Source organism: Lissotriton helveticus, chromosome 11, assembly GCF_964261635.1.
Source record: "Lissotriton helveticus chromosome 11, aLisHel1.1, whole genome shotgun sequence".
NCBI classification, from domain to species: Eukaryota; Metazoa; Chordata; class Amphibia; order Caudata; family Salamandridae; genus Lissotriton; species Lissotriton helveticus.
The window spans coordinates 979,695,605-979,713,871 of record NC_136072.1 but is presented as its reverse complement, the minus strand read 5'-3'; positions in this window follow the sequence as shown (position 1 = coordinate 979,713,871).

Below are 18,267 nucleotides of genomic sequence, written 5' to 3'. Positions count from 1 at the left end.
TTTCCTTATAGTACACAAACACCACTGCACTATCCTAAAACCTTAAAACACTACCCCCAGCACGACCCCCTACATGCAGGGTAACTTTTTCTCTCCTTGTAAATATGGATGACCCACCTGCGCAACCGGTACGTCACAAAAAGTGACGTACTGGTGGTGCAGAGAGCTTGTAAATCTGCCGTCCAATTTTTTTAATTTCTCCTCATTTCTTTCTTACAATTTACGCTACAATGCACAGCATACATTGTAGGAGAAAAATGCCTTCACTGATTGTTTTTCATAAGGAAGGTGTGTGTTCCTACACAAAAACAAACTCCACATGACACAGGTATTGTTGCACCATGGTGCAAGGGTGCGTGTATCACCACATGCCTGCAGTTTAAACAGCAGTGCAGAGGGAAGGACAGACTTCCAACATATTTATGTACATATGTTGCATCTCTGTCCTTCAGAAGTGGCTCAGCGTGCTGTAGCTAAAGAGCTTACAGTGTCATGCTACAGCACTTCCTTATAGTTCTGCAGTTATACATTCACCATATATGACAAATGCATTCTTTACTCATTTATGCAGTACGTATACATGTATGTCAACTTTCACACACTAGCATATACATTTAGTTAGTTCTGAAAATAACTTTTTTTTGTTTTTTGTACTTTTATTTATTTATTTATTTTTTAGAACTTTTTGGGGGTGTTTTTAGAAATAAAAAAGTCAACAGGACGAACAAAACTATGAACCTTGAGGGAATAAAAAAAACTAGCATGGATAGGTATCAATTGCTCTGCAAACTAGGTCTACTGATTGCTTCCCATAACAAATTAAACAATTGCACTTCACGCAGTGCATTCTAACTTTCACGAATTGGGGATGTATGTCTGGTCGTGATGTTGAAGGTGATGCTGCAGAGGTACTTGTTATTGCCGGTGGTGGAGGTACATTTTGGCGCAGTCTTCTACATTCTTTGCGAGCATAGTTGACAGGATGCATGGACTGGAGGTGCTTGCGCATACTAGCAGTGCCACCGGAGTATTTCTTGTTTGGATCTCCTCTGGACAGTACTGCCTGGCAAATCTTGCATGATACTTTGGTTGCATTACATTTCTTTTGCCCCTCTGGAAAAGTAACAAATTTCCATACGATGGATGTGCATCTTTTGGGAGGGTGAGGTTCTGGTACAAATTGTTGAGTAACAAAATCATCAGAATCAGATGATTCTTGCAGTGGTGTAGCCATTTTGGAATCCAAAAAGGAAATTCAGGTTTCCAATGAACAAAAAGTGATGTTCTTTTCAGTATAGGTCTTCCCGTAAGGAAGGTCTAAGAAGAGTAATTGAAATGGGTGGGGCTCTTCAATAGTTAGAACAGTAAGTGTTATAAACCAATGAAATCTCTTTTTTTTGGTCACATGGGATCCGCGTTGGGTGCATACATGCAGCACACATCTAGCACGACTTCTCCAAATTGCATTTAAAAGTAATAAAAGTTTATTAAAACTAAAACAATATCATTTTTCCCCATAATATTTATAAAAAAATACATATATATATATTTATCTTTTTTTATATCGAAAAATGTTGTGGAAGTCGCGCAGTCACCGCGTTGAACACGTACATGACGTCATGAGGAAACGCGTGCGCTTGTGTGGCGTGATATGTATATGTTGCGTATGCACTTGAAGGCACGTACGATTCGCATAGCAATCGCGCATGAAAATATGTAAACATCGCATACCCTACGCGCATCCTACAGAACAAATGTAAAGTGGCGGCCACGTTCTGCGCAGTTATTGAGAGTGGTACGATTTGGGGGCGGGCCTGCTCAAAAAATTGTAGAAGAAATAGAAAACAGAAAATATTATAAAAATATTTCCAAAAATATAAAAAAGATATATATATTAATTTAAAAATATATATATATTAAAAGTGTGGAATGTAATCTTAAAAATAAGATATCTAAAAATTAATATATTTAAAATAAATTTGTAAATCAGTATCAAAGAAATAAATATAACAATTAATAGATTTAAAAATTGTTATTGAATAAATCTTTCAAAATCACTGAAAAAAACCTTGGTTTCAGGCAGGTTATACTTTGGAATAATCTTATAAAAACATTCGAAATTCACTGAAAAAACCATAGGTTTCAAGCAGGTTATAGTTATGAATTATCATTTAAAAAACCATTGAAATTCACTGAAAAAACCATAGGTTTCAAGCAGGTTACAGTTAGGAATCATCATTTAAAAAACCATAGGAATTCACTGAAAAAAACATAGGTTTTAGGGGTGTTATAGTTAACTGGACATTTCACTTATACAAAACCATTGATATTCCTCCGTTATAGTTACTTGCACTAACTGTAACTCTCGCGCCCGCAATCCACTGGTGATGATGTCACATATTACATCATTCATAACATGGTCATGGAGCGTGCGCAAGTTACAGAATACAGTGCCCCGGGTTGCTAAATCATGTAGAGAACTGTCCGTAAGAATAGGAGAGGCGGAAGGAAGAACCTCCTCAATAGAGGATGACTTTGCTGTGTGTAAGGTTGATGTCTCGGCCTTCATTCAGTTTGTGATGATATAAACTGGAAATTAATTGATATGGAAAACAGAGCGAGGAGAAATAATGTCCGTATACTTGGAATCCCTGAAGGTTCAGAAGGGAAAGACATTTGTCAATTTATAATCGATCTTTGTACTAAAGCTTTTCCTGAGTTAAAAGAATGGAGATGGGAGCTTGAGCTCCAAAGGGTGCATAGATTTCCTTTTCAAGTTCGGGGGCGTTCGAGAGGTACAGAGGCTAAACCAAGGGAACTACTTATTTGCCTTAATAACTTTCTACTTCGTGAGCATTTATATGATTTCGCTTGGCCTGATCGTAAGCGTAAGGCTAAGGGCTGTGAATTCTTCGTTCGTCCTGACTATTGTCAGGCCACTGTCCAACTAAGGTGGCATCTGCGCCAACTTATTTCACCATTCCAAGCAAAAGGGGCACAAACATTTTTACTAAATCCCTCTAAGCTCAAGGTCATCTCCAAGGATAAAATTTTATTTTTCTCATCTGAGATAAGGGCAAAGGAGTTCTTGGAGACTCTGTAAGGAATAGTGCCCCTTACGTTGTTTGTGCCAGTTTTATTTGTTATGATATCTGAGTGGTTTTCTACTTTGTTTCTCACTTTCTCTGTTATGGTAAGGGGGTGTGGGGAGGGCACTCACTCCTTTCTCGCCATCACATATAGGGACTATCATGTCCCTTTGCCTCATATGGGTGGGTTTGGGGGTGAATTGCGGGGCGTCGGGGGGTGCGAGATCGAGACGGGTGGGGGAGACTGGGGTGATTTTGGGGGCAAGGAACAAAAGGAATATAGTAACGAGATGGAAGCAGGTGAAACTGAGTCAGATACGGTTTAATAAAAATGTTGTAGCTGCAAACTGTTTTCGGGAAGCATCAGCCACCGTAAGCATTACAAATGATAAAATGCGGGGGCAGAATCGTGGATTCGTCTTCTCAGCCATGATCAAACGATTTTTGTTTGCTATTTGTTCTTGGAACGTATGTAGGCTAAATATTAGAAAGAAAAGGGGAATTATGGCCCAAATTCTTAAAACAATGGGTATAGAGCTGCTTTGTGTTCAAGAGACACATATTATTTGGAATAATAGGGCCTGGCTGAGAGATTTGGGATATGAACTTCTGGGCTGCACGCGGCAAGGATTGACAACAAGAGGGGTCACTATCTTCAAGAAATATGGATGGGGTGAGTGTAAACGTGTGAAAGCAGATCAACAGGGGCGGTGAGTGATTATTGAGCTCAGAATCGATAGCCTTTTAGTTATGATATGCTCACTGTATGGTCCTAATTTGGATGATCCTGATATGCTCAATGATATCAGTATTGAACTTACATCTTGGCCATCCCCCCCAATTCTTTGTGGAGATTTTAACTTACATACGCGAGGAGATTTTGACATTTGTAATAATACCCGCTATGAAGGTAAAAAAAATAAGGTTTTTAAAGCTACCAAGGGTCTCTTTAACGAGTTTGGACTAGTTGATGCTTGGTGGCTAAAAAAAACAGAAGACTCCGGATATACATTCTACTCAGCCCCTCATCAAAAACATATTCGAATTGACTATTTTTTTACCTCCCTTGAACTATTAACTAATGCCAAAATCGATATTTTACCCAAAATAATATCAGATCATAACCCGATTAATTTGGATTAGAAATAAAAAGGCTTATCAGGAACAAATGGTTAAATGGATACGGGAGTTCTTTGAGTTTAATTCTGGCTCTGCCCCAGTGAGTACAGTATGGGATGCTTTTAAAGCTGGAGTCCATGGAGAGACGCTTAGTTTTTCTATAAACAAACAACGTAGGACGAGGGCGGAACAGGACATGGAGCTGAATAAACTGCGAGCTTTAGAGATTGGGTTTATGCAAATAGGTAGTACTAGCCAAGAATACGAACAAAAAGCAACAGACCTGGCCATCCAAAAAATGAAAGTATATCAAATTTTTGCTAATAAATTAGCGGCCCAGATAGCTGTTCATCGTGCTGACTTGTATGAGGTGGGAGAAAATTCTAGACAGCTTCTAGCTAAAAGGCTAAGGCAGAGGGAGGTAGGTATTAGAGTGAAAGCGATCCAAGATAAACAGGGGCAAACACATACAGATCCTGTGAAAGTTCTGGAGACCTTTATTAAGTTTTACAGTCATCTTTATCTAAATGAGGACTCCACTGACATAGCAGAGAAGCTTGCAGAATTCTTGGGGGACTAGGAGTTCTATAAGTTTACTCCTACTCAAAGAGAAGAATTAGAGGCCGATTTTACTCAAGAGGAACTTGAAGCAGCAATATTATCGCTAGCGGTAGGAAAGGCAGTTGGCCCAGATGGGATAACGTTGGAATTCTTTTGAACTTTTTTTTCGGTTCTAAAGGAACAATTGTTGGTGATGTGCCTGACCGCACAAAGGGGATTAGCCCCTCCCTCCTGGCGGAAGTCAACAATAACGGTGTTCTTAAAAAAAGACAAACCTCCCTTCTCATCCTCTTCTTACAGACCAATCCCATTAATTAATGCCGGTCTACTCTAAAATTTTAGCCACCGCCTCTCCAGGATCATCTCCACTTTAGTGTCACTATTACAACATGGCTTTATACAAGGCCGCGACACGACCGATCATGTGCGTCGTGTCATTACTCTTATGGACTGGGCAGAGGCTACAAAGTCTCCGATGGGTATCACCCTGTTGGATGCCGAGAAGGCATTCAACAGGGTATCCTTGCCCTATCTATGGGAGGTTCTACGCTTGAAGGGATTCGGACCGGGAATCCTCGAAGCAATAAAACCCTTATATCAATCTCCCATGGCGTCAATTTGTCTAGCGGGTAGAGAGCCGGAGCTTTTTCCAATCTCTCGTGGAACGAGACAAGGTTTTCCTAGTTCACCCCTATTATTTGCTTTATATATTGATTTTTTTTAATCCAAATTGAACCAATTCATTGACATTAAACCAGTCAAAATTTGCAATGTTGAATATAGAGCTCTTGCCTACGCAGACAATATTGTTGTTGTGACTACTGATCTTCCCTTGGCCCTCTTGACAACTGAAGGTCTTGCATTACAGTTTGGTCTTTTTTCAGGCTATAAGTTAAATCTAACTAAGACACAGATTCTTTATGTTGGGGGAAATCCTCCGGGGGATATTACTACTGTTCCGGAGGCAACTTACCTAGGAATGAAGCTCACTTCACCAATTAGCAAGATTCCCAAAATCAATATTAACCCAGTCTTAGATAAAGTAAATTCTACTCTAGAGCGACTTAATCACCTCCGTCTTTCGCTCTATGGAAGATCGAATGTCTTAAAGATGATGGTGCTCCCTAAGCTTCCATATTTATTCAGAACCGTCCCACTGGAATTAACATAAACTTGTTTTAAAAGGCTTGAAAATATCACTTCCAGATTTTTATGGGGCTATAAACAGCATAGAAGGGCCTATAAAAAGATGGTACTTCCCAGAGCCAGTGGGGGTTGGGGTGTACCATACTTCTTATTTTACTACTGGGCCGCAGTGTTGCAATTAATTTCCCCCCTATTGGTCGGGAAGAAAGCCAGGTTAATACCATGCCATAATCCTTCAATATATACATTTGGGATTGGTGGAGAAGCAAAATAGTTGTTATTTCAAAATTGTGGAACCAAGCTACTATAAAAAAAATTAAGTTTAAAATGCTTAAAGCTGCTTATTCAATCTGGAGACGGGTTAAGCGGCATCTAGGATTACTCAATATAAATTGCTATACTCCTTTTGAAGCTGCTGGCATATTACCTATTATTTTCCAAGATCAAATAACTGTGAAGTGGCAGCAGAAAGGGATGTGTTGTCTGGGGGATTTGTGGCTAGATTCTCATTTTCAGTCCTTTACAGAGCTACAACTTAAATATGGTTTACCCAAGCAGGATTTTTTTAAATACTTGCAAATTCGTCGTTTTTACAACACGCTAGGTCTAAATGTCACTCAGTTTAGTACATTTCCTTTAATAGGGGGGATTGGGAAAGGGATGACCATAGATTTTTTTCACTCCAATCTAATACAGCTATTACCAGATGACATAGAGCAATGTCAAGACAAGAAGATAAGAAATGTAAATGCAGAGGGAATTGATTTAAATGCTTCTATCACTCTGGCAAATGAAGTTTTAATTACAGGCAGGATGCGGGCGCAACACTATATGGTTATTTATGATCTATATTATACTCCCCGTAAAATTTCTAAATGGAGTACAGGCGCTGGGGCCAAATGTAATAGATGTGGTTTGTTCGCAGCAGATACAGTGCATATGTTTTACTCCTGCCCCAAATTGATAGATTTGCTATCGTCATTCCAACATTTTTTGGTAGAATTAATTGGTTTACCAATTAGTATTACAAGGGAGTTGGTATTGATATGAGTTGAACCTGATGTGCAAACTAGATCTAAATCAATTATCTCTTTTCTTTTTAGTTGTATGGCTATTTTGCGTGCCTGCATCACTACGGACTGGATTTCTCCAGATCCTCCGTTATTTTCCTCCTGGAGGGCTCAGCTCTTGGCTATGTACAATTAGGAGTCTGCAATTTATAAGACCAAGAAGAGCCGAAAGAGAGCAAGAGGGTTACAAATATGGGCCCGATAGCAGAATGGATTTAAGTATCTGTGAATTAAAGATTGTTCTTCTTTCTTTCTTTTTCCTCTTTTTTGTGCTGGACCTTATTGCTATTGTTGTTTATCAACCTACTGCTATATCCCCCTGATTGGGCTCATTTAACGTACTTCTCTTTTCTGAATTCATTTTTGTTGATTTTGCGAACATTAATTTTATATTCTTTTTTGTCTCTGCTTCTTCGATGTAGAACTCTATAGAATGTGTTTCCATCTCACATTGTTTGTTATATTTGTATTATTTGTGTACTACTCGTGTTCCTTGCATAAAAAATAAAACTTGGGAAAAAAAAGACATGGTCAGTGACATCACTGATGACATCACTGATGACATCACTCAATTTCAATGGTTTTTTAAATGATAATTCCTAACTATAACCTGCTTGAAGCCTATGTTTTTTTACAGTGAATATATATATATATATATATATATATATATATATATATATATATATGTATATATATATTACCTACTGGCGGTCGCCAGTAGGTATATATAGTTAGGATTTTTTCTCTATGGGATTTTTGAAAATTCTATGTCTAATAACTTTGGCGTTTGTGGACGGAATTGGCTGACATTTTCAGGAAAATGGCACATTTTGTTTCTGAGTAGCCCTTGAAAATTTGGGGGGGTTCGTCAAGGGGGGGCCGAGAAAAAAGGGGGGTCCCAAAACGTGTTTTTAACATTGAGTTTTCCATAGGGCGGTTGGCCTCACTTTTAGCCCGAACGGCTGAATGGATTTGCACGAAACTTGGCAAAATTGTAGGGACTGGTAGCCCGATGTGCCTTTTGTAGGTCTCAATATATGTGCTACAGTGGATTTTGAGAAATTAACGTTTAAAAAAAGATATATATCTGTAACAGCGGACCGGGCAGCGCTCCAGGACGCGTACTTTTCGCGCAACGGAGCTTTGTGAAGCGAAGCTGATTGGTTCTCCGGCGTCTGTAAACATTCCAAACAGTCCGTAGCGGCCGCCATCTTGTCTCTCGGTAGGATCGAGAGACAAGCGGAGGCCAAACCGAAGGGGCAAATGACCATAAGGGGGCATAGTAGATCCTCCCTGACCGTTTAGGTTTGATGTGGAGGTTTTAAAAGGGCCCCGCGGGGCAAAAAAAAATAAAAATAATAATAATCGAACAGCTGAATGGATTTGCACGAAACTTGGCAAAATTGTAGGGACTGGTAGCCCGATGTGCCTTTGCTAGATCTCAATATATGTGCTCCAGTGGATTTTGAGAAATTAACGTTCAAAAAAAGATATATATCTGTAACAGCGCACCGCTTCGCGTACTTTTCGCGTTACGGAGCTTTGCGAAGCGAAGCTGATTGGCTCTCCGGTGTTTGTAAACATTCCAAACAGTCCGTAGCGGCCGCCATCTTGTCTCTCGGTAGGATCGAACAGCTGAATGGATTTGTACGAAACTTGGCAAAATTGTAGGGACTGGTAGCCCGATGTGCCTTTGCTAGGTCTCAATATATGTGCTTCAGTGCATTTTGAGAAATTAACGTTCAAAAACAAGATATATATCTGTAACAGCGCTCCGCTTCGCGGAGATAAAATTATATGTGTATTACCTAGCTGTTGCGCGACGGCTAGTAGAAGATAGCGACCATCTTGGGCCCCACTTTGCATGTGAGTGATATTTATCACTAATGACATGCAAAGTGGGCATGTCAAGATGTTAGCGACTGGAAACAGTCGCTAACATCGCTATCTCCTATTATCAACTTTTGGAAATATTCGAGATAAGCGTGAATATCTCCAAAAGCTACCACCTGCCCTGAGCAGTTCTTAGCCATGTTATCCAATGGGAGGTGGATAACATGGCTAAGAGCATTAGCTCGGTAATGCATGAATATCGCTGAGTTTTCAGCGATATTAATGCATTGCGGTCGTTTTTTATCGTATTTGCGATAAACCTTGATAATAGCAAGGTTTATCTGCGATAATTTCTGACGGTAAAAAAATCGTTGCTAAGCATCGTTAGGGATAAATATCGCTTAACTTTGGTAATATGCCCCAACGTCTGTTAACGTTCGATTCGAAGGAAATCAGGAAGTGTTGAAAAACATTGTCTGCGCCATCTTGTCTTTTTTCAAATGCCACACTTTTGTCGTGCACGGCAGCCATTTTAGATGCCTTGACCAGACCCACTCTGTGCACGCTGTCGATCCTTAGCATGGCTCCCCACCCTCGCAAGCATCTCCCCCAGGCAGTGGTCACCCCCGCTCTCTGTCTTATGCATGGGTAATAAACCTCCCCCCATCTGCGCTGCTCTTCCCTGAGAATCACACCCTGTGCCCGCCCGACACCTCCCTTTCGCCCTATTCACTACCGCACCCTCTGACACTCCTTTTCCTCTGTGTCCGATTGTCCAGGCTGGTCCTAGGGTATCAGCTAGCCCTGCAGATGTAGTTTATGGCCACAGCTGTAAAGAATCACCCCTCTTCAAAGGAGTTATAGTAGATCAAGGCCCACACTCAATGAGATCCGTCACAGCAGAAGCGTTGCTATTATCTGAAAACCATCCTGTATTGTGATTGGGGAGGGGACCGAGCCTGAAGCGGAAGATTCCAGGGATGACTCTTTGTACATCAAAGTTTTTACAATTATGTGTCACATTAAAAATATATAGCACTCCGACAAAGTAGTAAGATTATAAAACTTTAATAATTTATAAATATATACAAGAAAACAAAAATAGTAATAACATATAAACATTTTTAGGGAAAAACAACGAAGTAGCGGTCGGCTGTGCGAATAGTCCCAACGCAGCACAACGTCAAGATTTCCGGCGTGGGGCGTCGCGGGGGGTGGGTCATCAGTAGCAAACTGTTGTGCGAATAGTTCCAAGGCAGCAGAACGCGCTGAAATCTAGATGACACGAAAGTGATGTCTAGTAAGTTGCCACCCAGCAAATAACGGCATGGGGCGTCGCGGGGGGTGGGTCATCAGTAGCAAACTGTTGCGCGAATAGTTCCAAGGCAGCAGAACGATGGCACCAAGGTGATGTCCAGTAAGTTGCCGCACTGGTTTTGGTATCCTACAATGCTGCTCCGAATAACGGCGTGGGGCGCCCCGGGGGAGGCGGCGTGAACGGGCCTCTCCAGGTGGAGTGTCATCTGTTGTAGTGGGGCGCCCCTTTACCGTTTCAGTTGCCATTCCGTCCGTTTTTGGTCCACTGTGTCAAAAGCCGCAATTCAGCTGAGTTGCGCCCACTCTTGCGGTGCAGCGATAGGCGGCTGTCACAGGACTCTCAAAATGGCGGCAGGCTGTTTCCTTTTTGGGCCTGGTCCACTGAAATGGCCCTGGGACACCTTGGAAATCGGACGCTTGTCTGCTAGGTCTTGGACCCCATTCTCGAAAGCGTCCCCTCCGCCTTGAGAATTCATCAAAAGTTTTGGGGGCTCCGACTCCTGCAGGCTTCTGGTGGGGAGCGGCTGCCATGATTGCTCGCGGAATGACCACGACTGAGCTACGAGATGGTGGTGCTCTCATGCTGACGCCAGCTTCAGTCTGAAACATCCAGAAACAAGGTGGGGCTTTCATCGTTTGGGAAAAAAAAAAAGTTTTCATCCAATGAAAAGTGTTGTTTTTAGGTCACATGATCAAGCCTTCCATCATTAGGAAACCAAAAGTAAAATGAACCAATGAAAAGTTTTATAAACAAGTCACATGACCTGTTATGCGGCATAGGGTATAAAATGCGGAGAAAATACGTTGGCACGTGAGGCGGCGTCAGTAGCGGACCGATGTGCGAATAGGCCGAAGGCAATACAACGCGCCAAGATCCGGATGGCACCGAGGTGGTGTCATAGTTGAGAGTTCTGAGCAGCGGTTGTAACACTGTCTGAAGCTTATTTGCAGCTGCTGCAGCTTCACTACGCGCCAAGATCCGGATGGCACCGAGGTGGTGTCTAGTAAGGTGCACTGGTGTGGCCATCCTACAATGCTGAAAGTCGGCGTGGGGCGCCCCGTTGGCCTGTGAGTTTGCGTCAGTAGCGGACCGATGTGCGAATAGGCCGAAGGCAGCACAACGCGCCAAGATCCGGATGGCACCGAGGTGGTGTCTAGTAAGTTGCCGCACTGGTGTGGCCATCCAACAATGCTGAAAGTCGGCGTGGGGCGCCCCGTTGGCCTGTGAGTTTGCGTCAGTAGCGGACCGATGTGCGAATAGGCCGAAGGCAGCACAACGCGCCAAGATCCGGATGGCACCGAGGTGGTGTCTAGTAAGTTGCCGCACTGGTGTGGCCATCCTACAATGCTGAAAGTCGGCGTGGGGCGCCCCGTTGGCCTGTGAGATGGCGTCAGTAGCGGACCGATGTGTGAATGGGGCCGAAGGCAGCGCAACAATATTTTCGGAATAGACGACACCACTAGGCGCTGAGATGCCAAGATCCGGATGGCACCGAGGTGGTGTGTAGCAAGTTGCCGCACTGGTGTGGCCATCCTACAATGCTGAAAGTCGGCGTGGGGCGCCCCTTTGGCCTGTGAGTTTGCGTCAGTAGCGGACCGATGTGCGAATAGGCCGAAGGCAGCACAACGCGCCAAGATCCGGATGGCACCGAGGTGGTGTCTAGTAAGTTGTCGCACTTCTGTGGCCATCCTACAATGTTGAAAGTCGGCGTGGGGCGCCCCGTTGGCCTGTGAGATGGCGTCAGTAGCGGACCGATGTGCGAATGGGGCCAAAGGCAGCGCAACAATATTTTCTGATTTGAATACACCACAAGGCGCTGAGATGCCAAGATCCGGATGGCACCGAGGTGGTGTCTAGCAAGTTGTGGCACTGGTGTGGCCATCGTACAATGGTAAAAGTCGGCGTGGGGCGCCCTGTTGGCCTGTGAGATGGTGTCAGTAGCGGACTGATGTGTGAATGGGGCCAAAGGCAGCGCAACAATATTTTCTACAATATTTTCGGAGTAGAAGACACCACAAGGCGCTGAGATGCCAAGATCCGGATGGCACCGAGGTGATGTCTAAGTTGCGGACCGATGTGCGAATGGGGCCAAAGGCAGCGCAACAATATTTTCTGAAGAGAATACACCACAAGGCGCTGAGATGCCAAGATCCGGATGGCACCGAGGTGATGTCTAAGTTGCGGACCGATGTGCGAATGGGGCCAAAGGTAGCGTAACAAGATTTTCTGTTTGGAAGATACCACTAGGCGTTGAGATGCCAAGATTCGGATGGCACCGAGGTGATGTCTAGCAAGTTGTGCCACTGGTGTGGCCATTGTACAATGGTAAAAGTCGGCGTGGGGCGCCCTATTGGCCTGTGAGATGGTGTCAGTAGCGGACTGATGTGCGAATGGGGCCAAAGGCAGCGCAACAATATTTTCTGACTGACACCACAAGGCGCTGAGATGCCAAGATCCGGATGGCACCGAGGTGATGTCTAAGTTGCGGACTGATGTGCGAATGGGGCCAAAGGCAGCGCAACAATATTTTCTGTATGGAAGATACCACTAGGCGTTGAGATGCCAAGATTCGGATGGCACCGAGGTGATGTCCAGCAAGTTGCTGTACTGGTGTGGTCATCCTACAATGCTGAAACTCGGCGTGGGTCGCCCCATTAGCCTGTGAGATGGCGTCAGTAGCGGACCGATGTGCGAATAGGCCGAAGGCAGCACAACGCGCCAAGATCCGGATGTCACCGTGGTGGTTTCATAGTTGAGAGGCACTTCATCTGCAGTGGGGCGCCGAGATCCGGATGGCACCGAGGTGATGTCTAGCAAGTTGCTGTACTGGTGTGGTCATCCTACAATGCTGAAATGTAGTGGGGCGCCCCTTTACCGTTTCAGTTGCCATTCAGCTGAGTTTCGGCTGCTCTTGATGCTACAGCGACAGGCGGCTGCAAGAGGACTCTCAAAATGGCGGCCTGTTCTTTGGATTTGGGCCTGGTCCACTAAAATGGCCCTGGGACACCTTACAACTCGGACGCTCGATTTTTTTTTCCTTTCCTGTACATGCAAAAAAAGGTAAATGCCCGGTACGTTACACGCTTCATCTGCCACGATGAACTCTCCAGAGGAACCGAAAAAAAATATAGTTGTGGTAACTATACCATGCATCGTCATGTGGAGAGGTGGCACCAATTAATTATAGTGCTGCATAAAAGAGAGATTTGGAGGAGAACCCCTGACCTGCTAGTACATTCATCAAAGAAGTGGCACTGAGAGCTTCAGAGGCAAGGGAAACGGTCCCAAATATTTAGAAGAACTTTGGAAAGATTAAAATGACATGTTTAGATTGTGGTAAATTAATTTCATGTGGACAGATGAGTGTTACTCTAATAAATACAGCATATGAACATCATCATAGTCGATGGTTGGTAGAGACATTTTGACTATATCCTGGACCTGCCCGTCCTCGCCCAAAATGGCGCCGGAATAAATGGGACTCGTAACTCCTTGTTGTGTACTGGTTGCAGAACCTTGAAATCACGAGATACGTATGCAGTTTTGAAGCACATGGCGGGCGGGGACGAGAATTGATTGAATATTTCGACATCCCTATTGATATTAAGTTCTGATGTGTTATTGATTACTGTACTGTTGAAAATTCGAATTAACGTCACCCATGGTACTTGCCCGCAAATGTATATCTAGATAATTTTATTGTAACTGGCCCTGTCGTATTTTAATTATAAAATGTACGTCCACCGATTCCGTAACTGTTAGACACCTTAGTTCTTGCAACCTAATGGCCCGCCCGTTACGTTCCTCTACAGTGTAAATGTCTATTCATCATATACGATTACAGTTTGCTCCGTGGCAGGCCCACGTGGTTATAGGCTCGTATTTGTATAATGAAATTTTCACAATAAAGGTTTTTAAAAGAAAACATGGTAGTAGTATATACATTGGTAAAGTTTTTAATAATAGTCACTGTTTTAGAATCATTAAAAGGCAAGTGAAATAAAGCAGACCAATTACATGAAGGGTAAAAGGTATAATACGAAGGAACGCAGTAAAGATAAATGGTCAAGGGCTGTTGTGTTTTCTATTCCTGCAACATAAAGTGATCGATAAGAATCTCATATTCAGGCGTATCGGCGACTAAGACAGCAGGTCGACCCTCTTTTGCTCAACGGCTCCGTCATGGGACGAAGAAACGCTCTTTTTCTCGAAAAAAGAATATATTTTACTTGCAGGACAGTTGTAAAATTTCCGGGAAAGTACATTAGCCTGGAACATTATAACATATATTTAAGAAAAAATAATGTTCGGAAGTAATTAAAAGCGTAATTTTTAGGTGATATGACCAAGCCTTTCATCATTACAATAAGAAAAGTAAAATGAACCAATGAAAAGTTTTATTAACAAGTCACATGACTTGTTATGCTTACGTTACGCGCTGCGCGCCCCGGATGACTTCCGGATGCGCTAACGCGGCGCGTCATATGACGCATTACGCGACAACGCAGGTCCAGAATATAGTCAAAATGTCTCCACCAACCAGCGGTCGAAACACAACCCCTTTCAGCAGGCTAAATAGTTCTGTTAAATGACAACAGAAGGGACAGGCAACAAGAACCATCAGTCAAAGAGGGGAGGGCTAGTTCTTCTCTACCGGGTTACATTGGGGCGCTACCGGAACTGATCGAATTGGTAGTCTACAGTGTTTCTGGATGTTTCAGACTGAAGCTGGGGTTAGCATGAGAGCAGCACCATTTCGTAGCTCCGTTGTGGACATTCCGCAACCAATCATGGCAGCCGCTCTTTATCGTTATTTTGGGCGGGGTGGGTGGCGGAGCCGAGCTGTTTTGCAGCCATCATTGTGTGGAGTTCAGTTCATCTCACTAGTTTTGTATTTGTCATGAGGGGTTGTTCCTAATGTTTCTATTTTAGCGAGGTCAAAAAGAGATCCCATTAGTGGCCTACTGATTTTACTCGATTCCTTTTCTTTTTTTTTACACGATTTTTCGTTATCTGCAAAGACTAAACAGAGTATTGCGACTCTGTGTTTGTTTGTAAATAGAGAATGAACCAAAGAGAACTAATTCTAAAACAGTAAATACTTGGATAATAATCAATCAAATGGAGAGAGAAGCAGGCACGACGGATTACAACGGGGGCAAAGGCCTGCGTTAACTACCTTTCACTATCTGCAAAGAGAGAGTACTCCTAATAGAAATGAGGGGGGGGGGCACCATTCAAAGCAGATCAGTGTGCATAAACACGAAAATGTTTTCACTTACCACGTACTTGACATTCGACAGCTTATGATATTTGCTATTAAAAAACCATTGAAATTCACTGAAAAAACCATAGGTTATAGACCATATATAGTTAGGAATTAGCATTTACAAAACCTTGAAAATTCACTGAAAAAACCATAGGTTATAGACCATATATAGTTAGGAATTAGCATTTAAAAAACCTTATTTTACTCACACAAAACCATTGAAATTCCATATATAGTTAGTTGCACTAACTATATATCGCGCACCCGCAATCCACTGCTGATCATGTCACATATTACATCATTCATGACATGGTCAGTGACATCACTGATGACATCACTGATGGCATCTCAAATGACATCACTAATGACATCACTGATGACATCTCAAATGACATCACTGATGACATCATTGATGACATCTCAAATGACATCACTGATGACATCACTGATGACATCTCATTTGACATTACTGATCACATCACTGATGACATCATTCATGTGATAATACGATGAACCTCTTCAGACTCTAATATAACCTTAGATACACTCAGTGTAAACAGACACTCACAGACTGTCACTCATCCATGGAGTTACTCACACACCTAGTCAGTCATGCAAAGAATCAATCACACCTCCATTTCCTCAACTATACAGTTATACACACCTTACTTATTCAAACATATACTAACACATATTTACTCTATTATACAATCCCTGATACAAGTTCACAGTGATCCATACAGCCACTCACACATTCACTGGCTCTTATGCACAGTTATTTATATATGTCAACTCTCACATGTACTGTGTTTTACATATGTACTTACTTTGACATGCAGCACTGAGATATCCATTCACTCACCAATACACTCATGCACACAGTCAACCGCCCATACAGCTGTTTCCACATGCACTTTTGAACCCATACATCTAGTGAATCAACTGCTCACACATCTATGCACAGAGTCATACACCTCCCAGCCACCCACACACACACTCAGTCTCCCATACAAATACTTGGGCAACCAATCAATAACCCATATAGTTACTCATATAGCTACTGATCAACACATGCAGCAGTTTACAGAACAACAGACATAATGATGCACAAATTAAGACAGTTTAGTCACTAACCCATGCACTCAGTGAGACACATTTAATCACTCACTCATACAGTCAGGCATGCACCTACTAAATCCTTCATCCAGACACTTATACATCCACTCATTCTTCAATATGTAAGACATATTTTAACTTTACAGAAACATAGTCACTGGATGTTGTCATCAGTGATGTCATCAGTGATGTCATTTGAGATGTCATCAGTGATGTCATCAGTGATGTCACTGACCATGTCATGAATGATGTAATATGTGACATGATCAGCAGTGGATTGCGGGTGCGCGATATATAGTTAGTGCAACTAACTATATATGGAATTTCAATGGTTTTGTGTGAGTAAAATAAGGTTTTTTAAATGCTAATTCCTAACTATATATGGTCTATAACCTATGTTTTTTTCAGTGAATATATATATATATATATATATATATATATATATATATATATATATATATACACAGCCCTATACAGATATATAATTTTTCCTCATTCCAATGCAGCCCCCATATAGGAGGCTAAATAATGCAATAACAAATAAATAAATAACAGTCATTGCAATCACATACTACTTATGTACATAAAACACAAAAAGACAAGTATAGCATGAATACTTTTTTTAATGAGTAGACTTATGAAAACTGCAAAAGAGTAAGCATTGTTAGCCTACAGGCTGCATTGGAAACGAATAGCATAGACAATGAAAGCAATTGTAACACAAAAAACTGGCATTGTGCCTTTAAGGCAGCTATGACCTCTGGCTTCCCATCATGCCTCAGGGGTGACAGTTAGGTCAGTTGTTCTTTCCGGCTCCTTCAGCCAGGACCCTGGAATTCACGGTTCTGACTTTTTGACTTTTTTGTCAAATAGTTCTACTCTGATTGTGGTTTTGTACCTTTCACTCAACGTCTTTTAGGCTCTAGAGTGAGGTACAACCAATTTTTTGACAGAAAGTGATTTATTTTTTGTCACAATGCAAGCTCTTTTTTACCCTGTCCCCTCCCGTGGCAAGAAGAAGGCCAGGTCTGACACACATTCTGTGTGTATTCTCTGCCTCTCTGCATCTCATTCACCGGAGTCCTGTCAGCATTGTAAGAAGCTGTCCAGGAGAACCCTCAAGGAGAGAGAAAGAATCCGCCTATATAGGCTCCTGAAAGAGGTAGGTCTCCAGTGAGACAGAAGAAAAGGAGAGCAAGATCGATGTTGAGAATCAAGATTCCAATCTGTTGTACATCGGCATCGGGATTGGTGTTGAACTTACCAGCAGCTAAGAAACAGAAGTCGTCGTCGAAGTCTTCGGCGGTGCAGGCGCACCACTCGAGTTCAAGACTGAAGAAGACTATTCCAACGTCGAGTCATCAGGTAACGAACCCTTCGTTAACGTCAACCTGGCGACGATCAACATCGAGGAGCAGGTCTCCGTCAGCTTTGGGTGAACGTTCACTGTCGAGGCATGATACTCCACTGGCACCCTCTCGCAAGCGATTGAGGTAGAGACACAAGTCTCCCTCTACGTCATCCCGAAGACCATCGCCGTCAAGGCATAAGACTCCGTTGGAGGCTTCACGTACAGGTTCAATGTTGAAGCTAAAATCTCCATCATCAAAGCAAAAAGTTCATTCAACGTCATCTCAGAGGAGGTCAATGTCGAGGCACAAGACTCCGTCGTAGAGGCGCACATTGTCAAGGCACAGGTTACCGCCGGCGCCTATTAGGCGATTGACGTCGAGACAAAGGACTCTG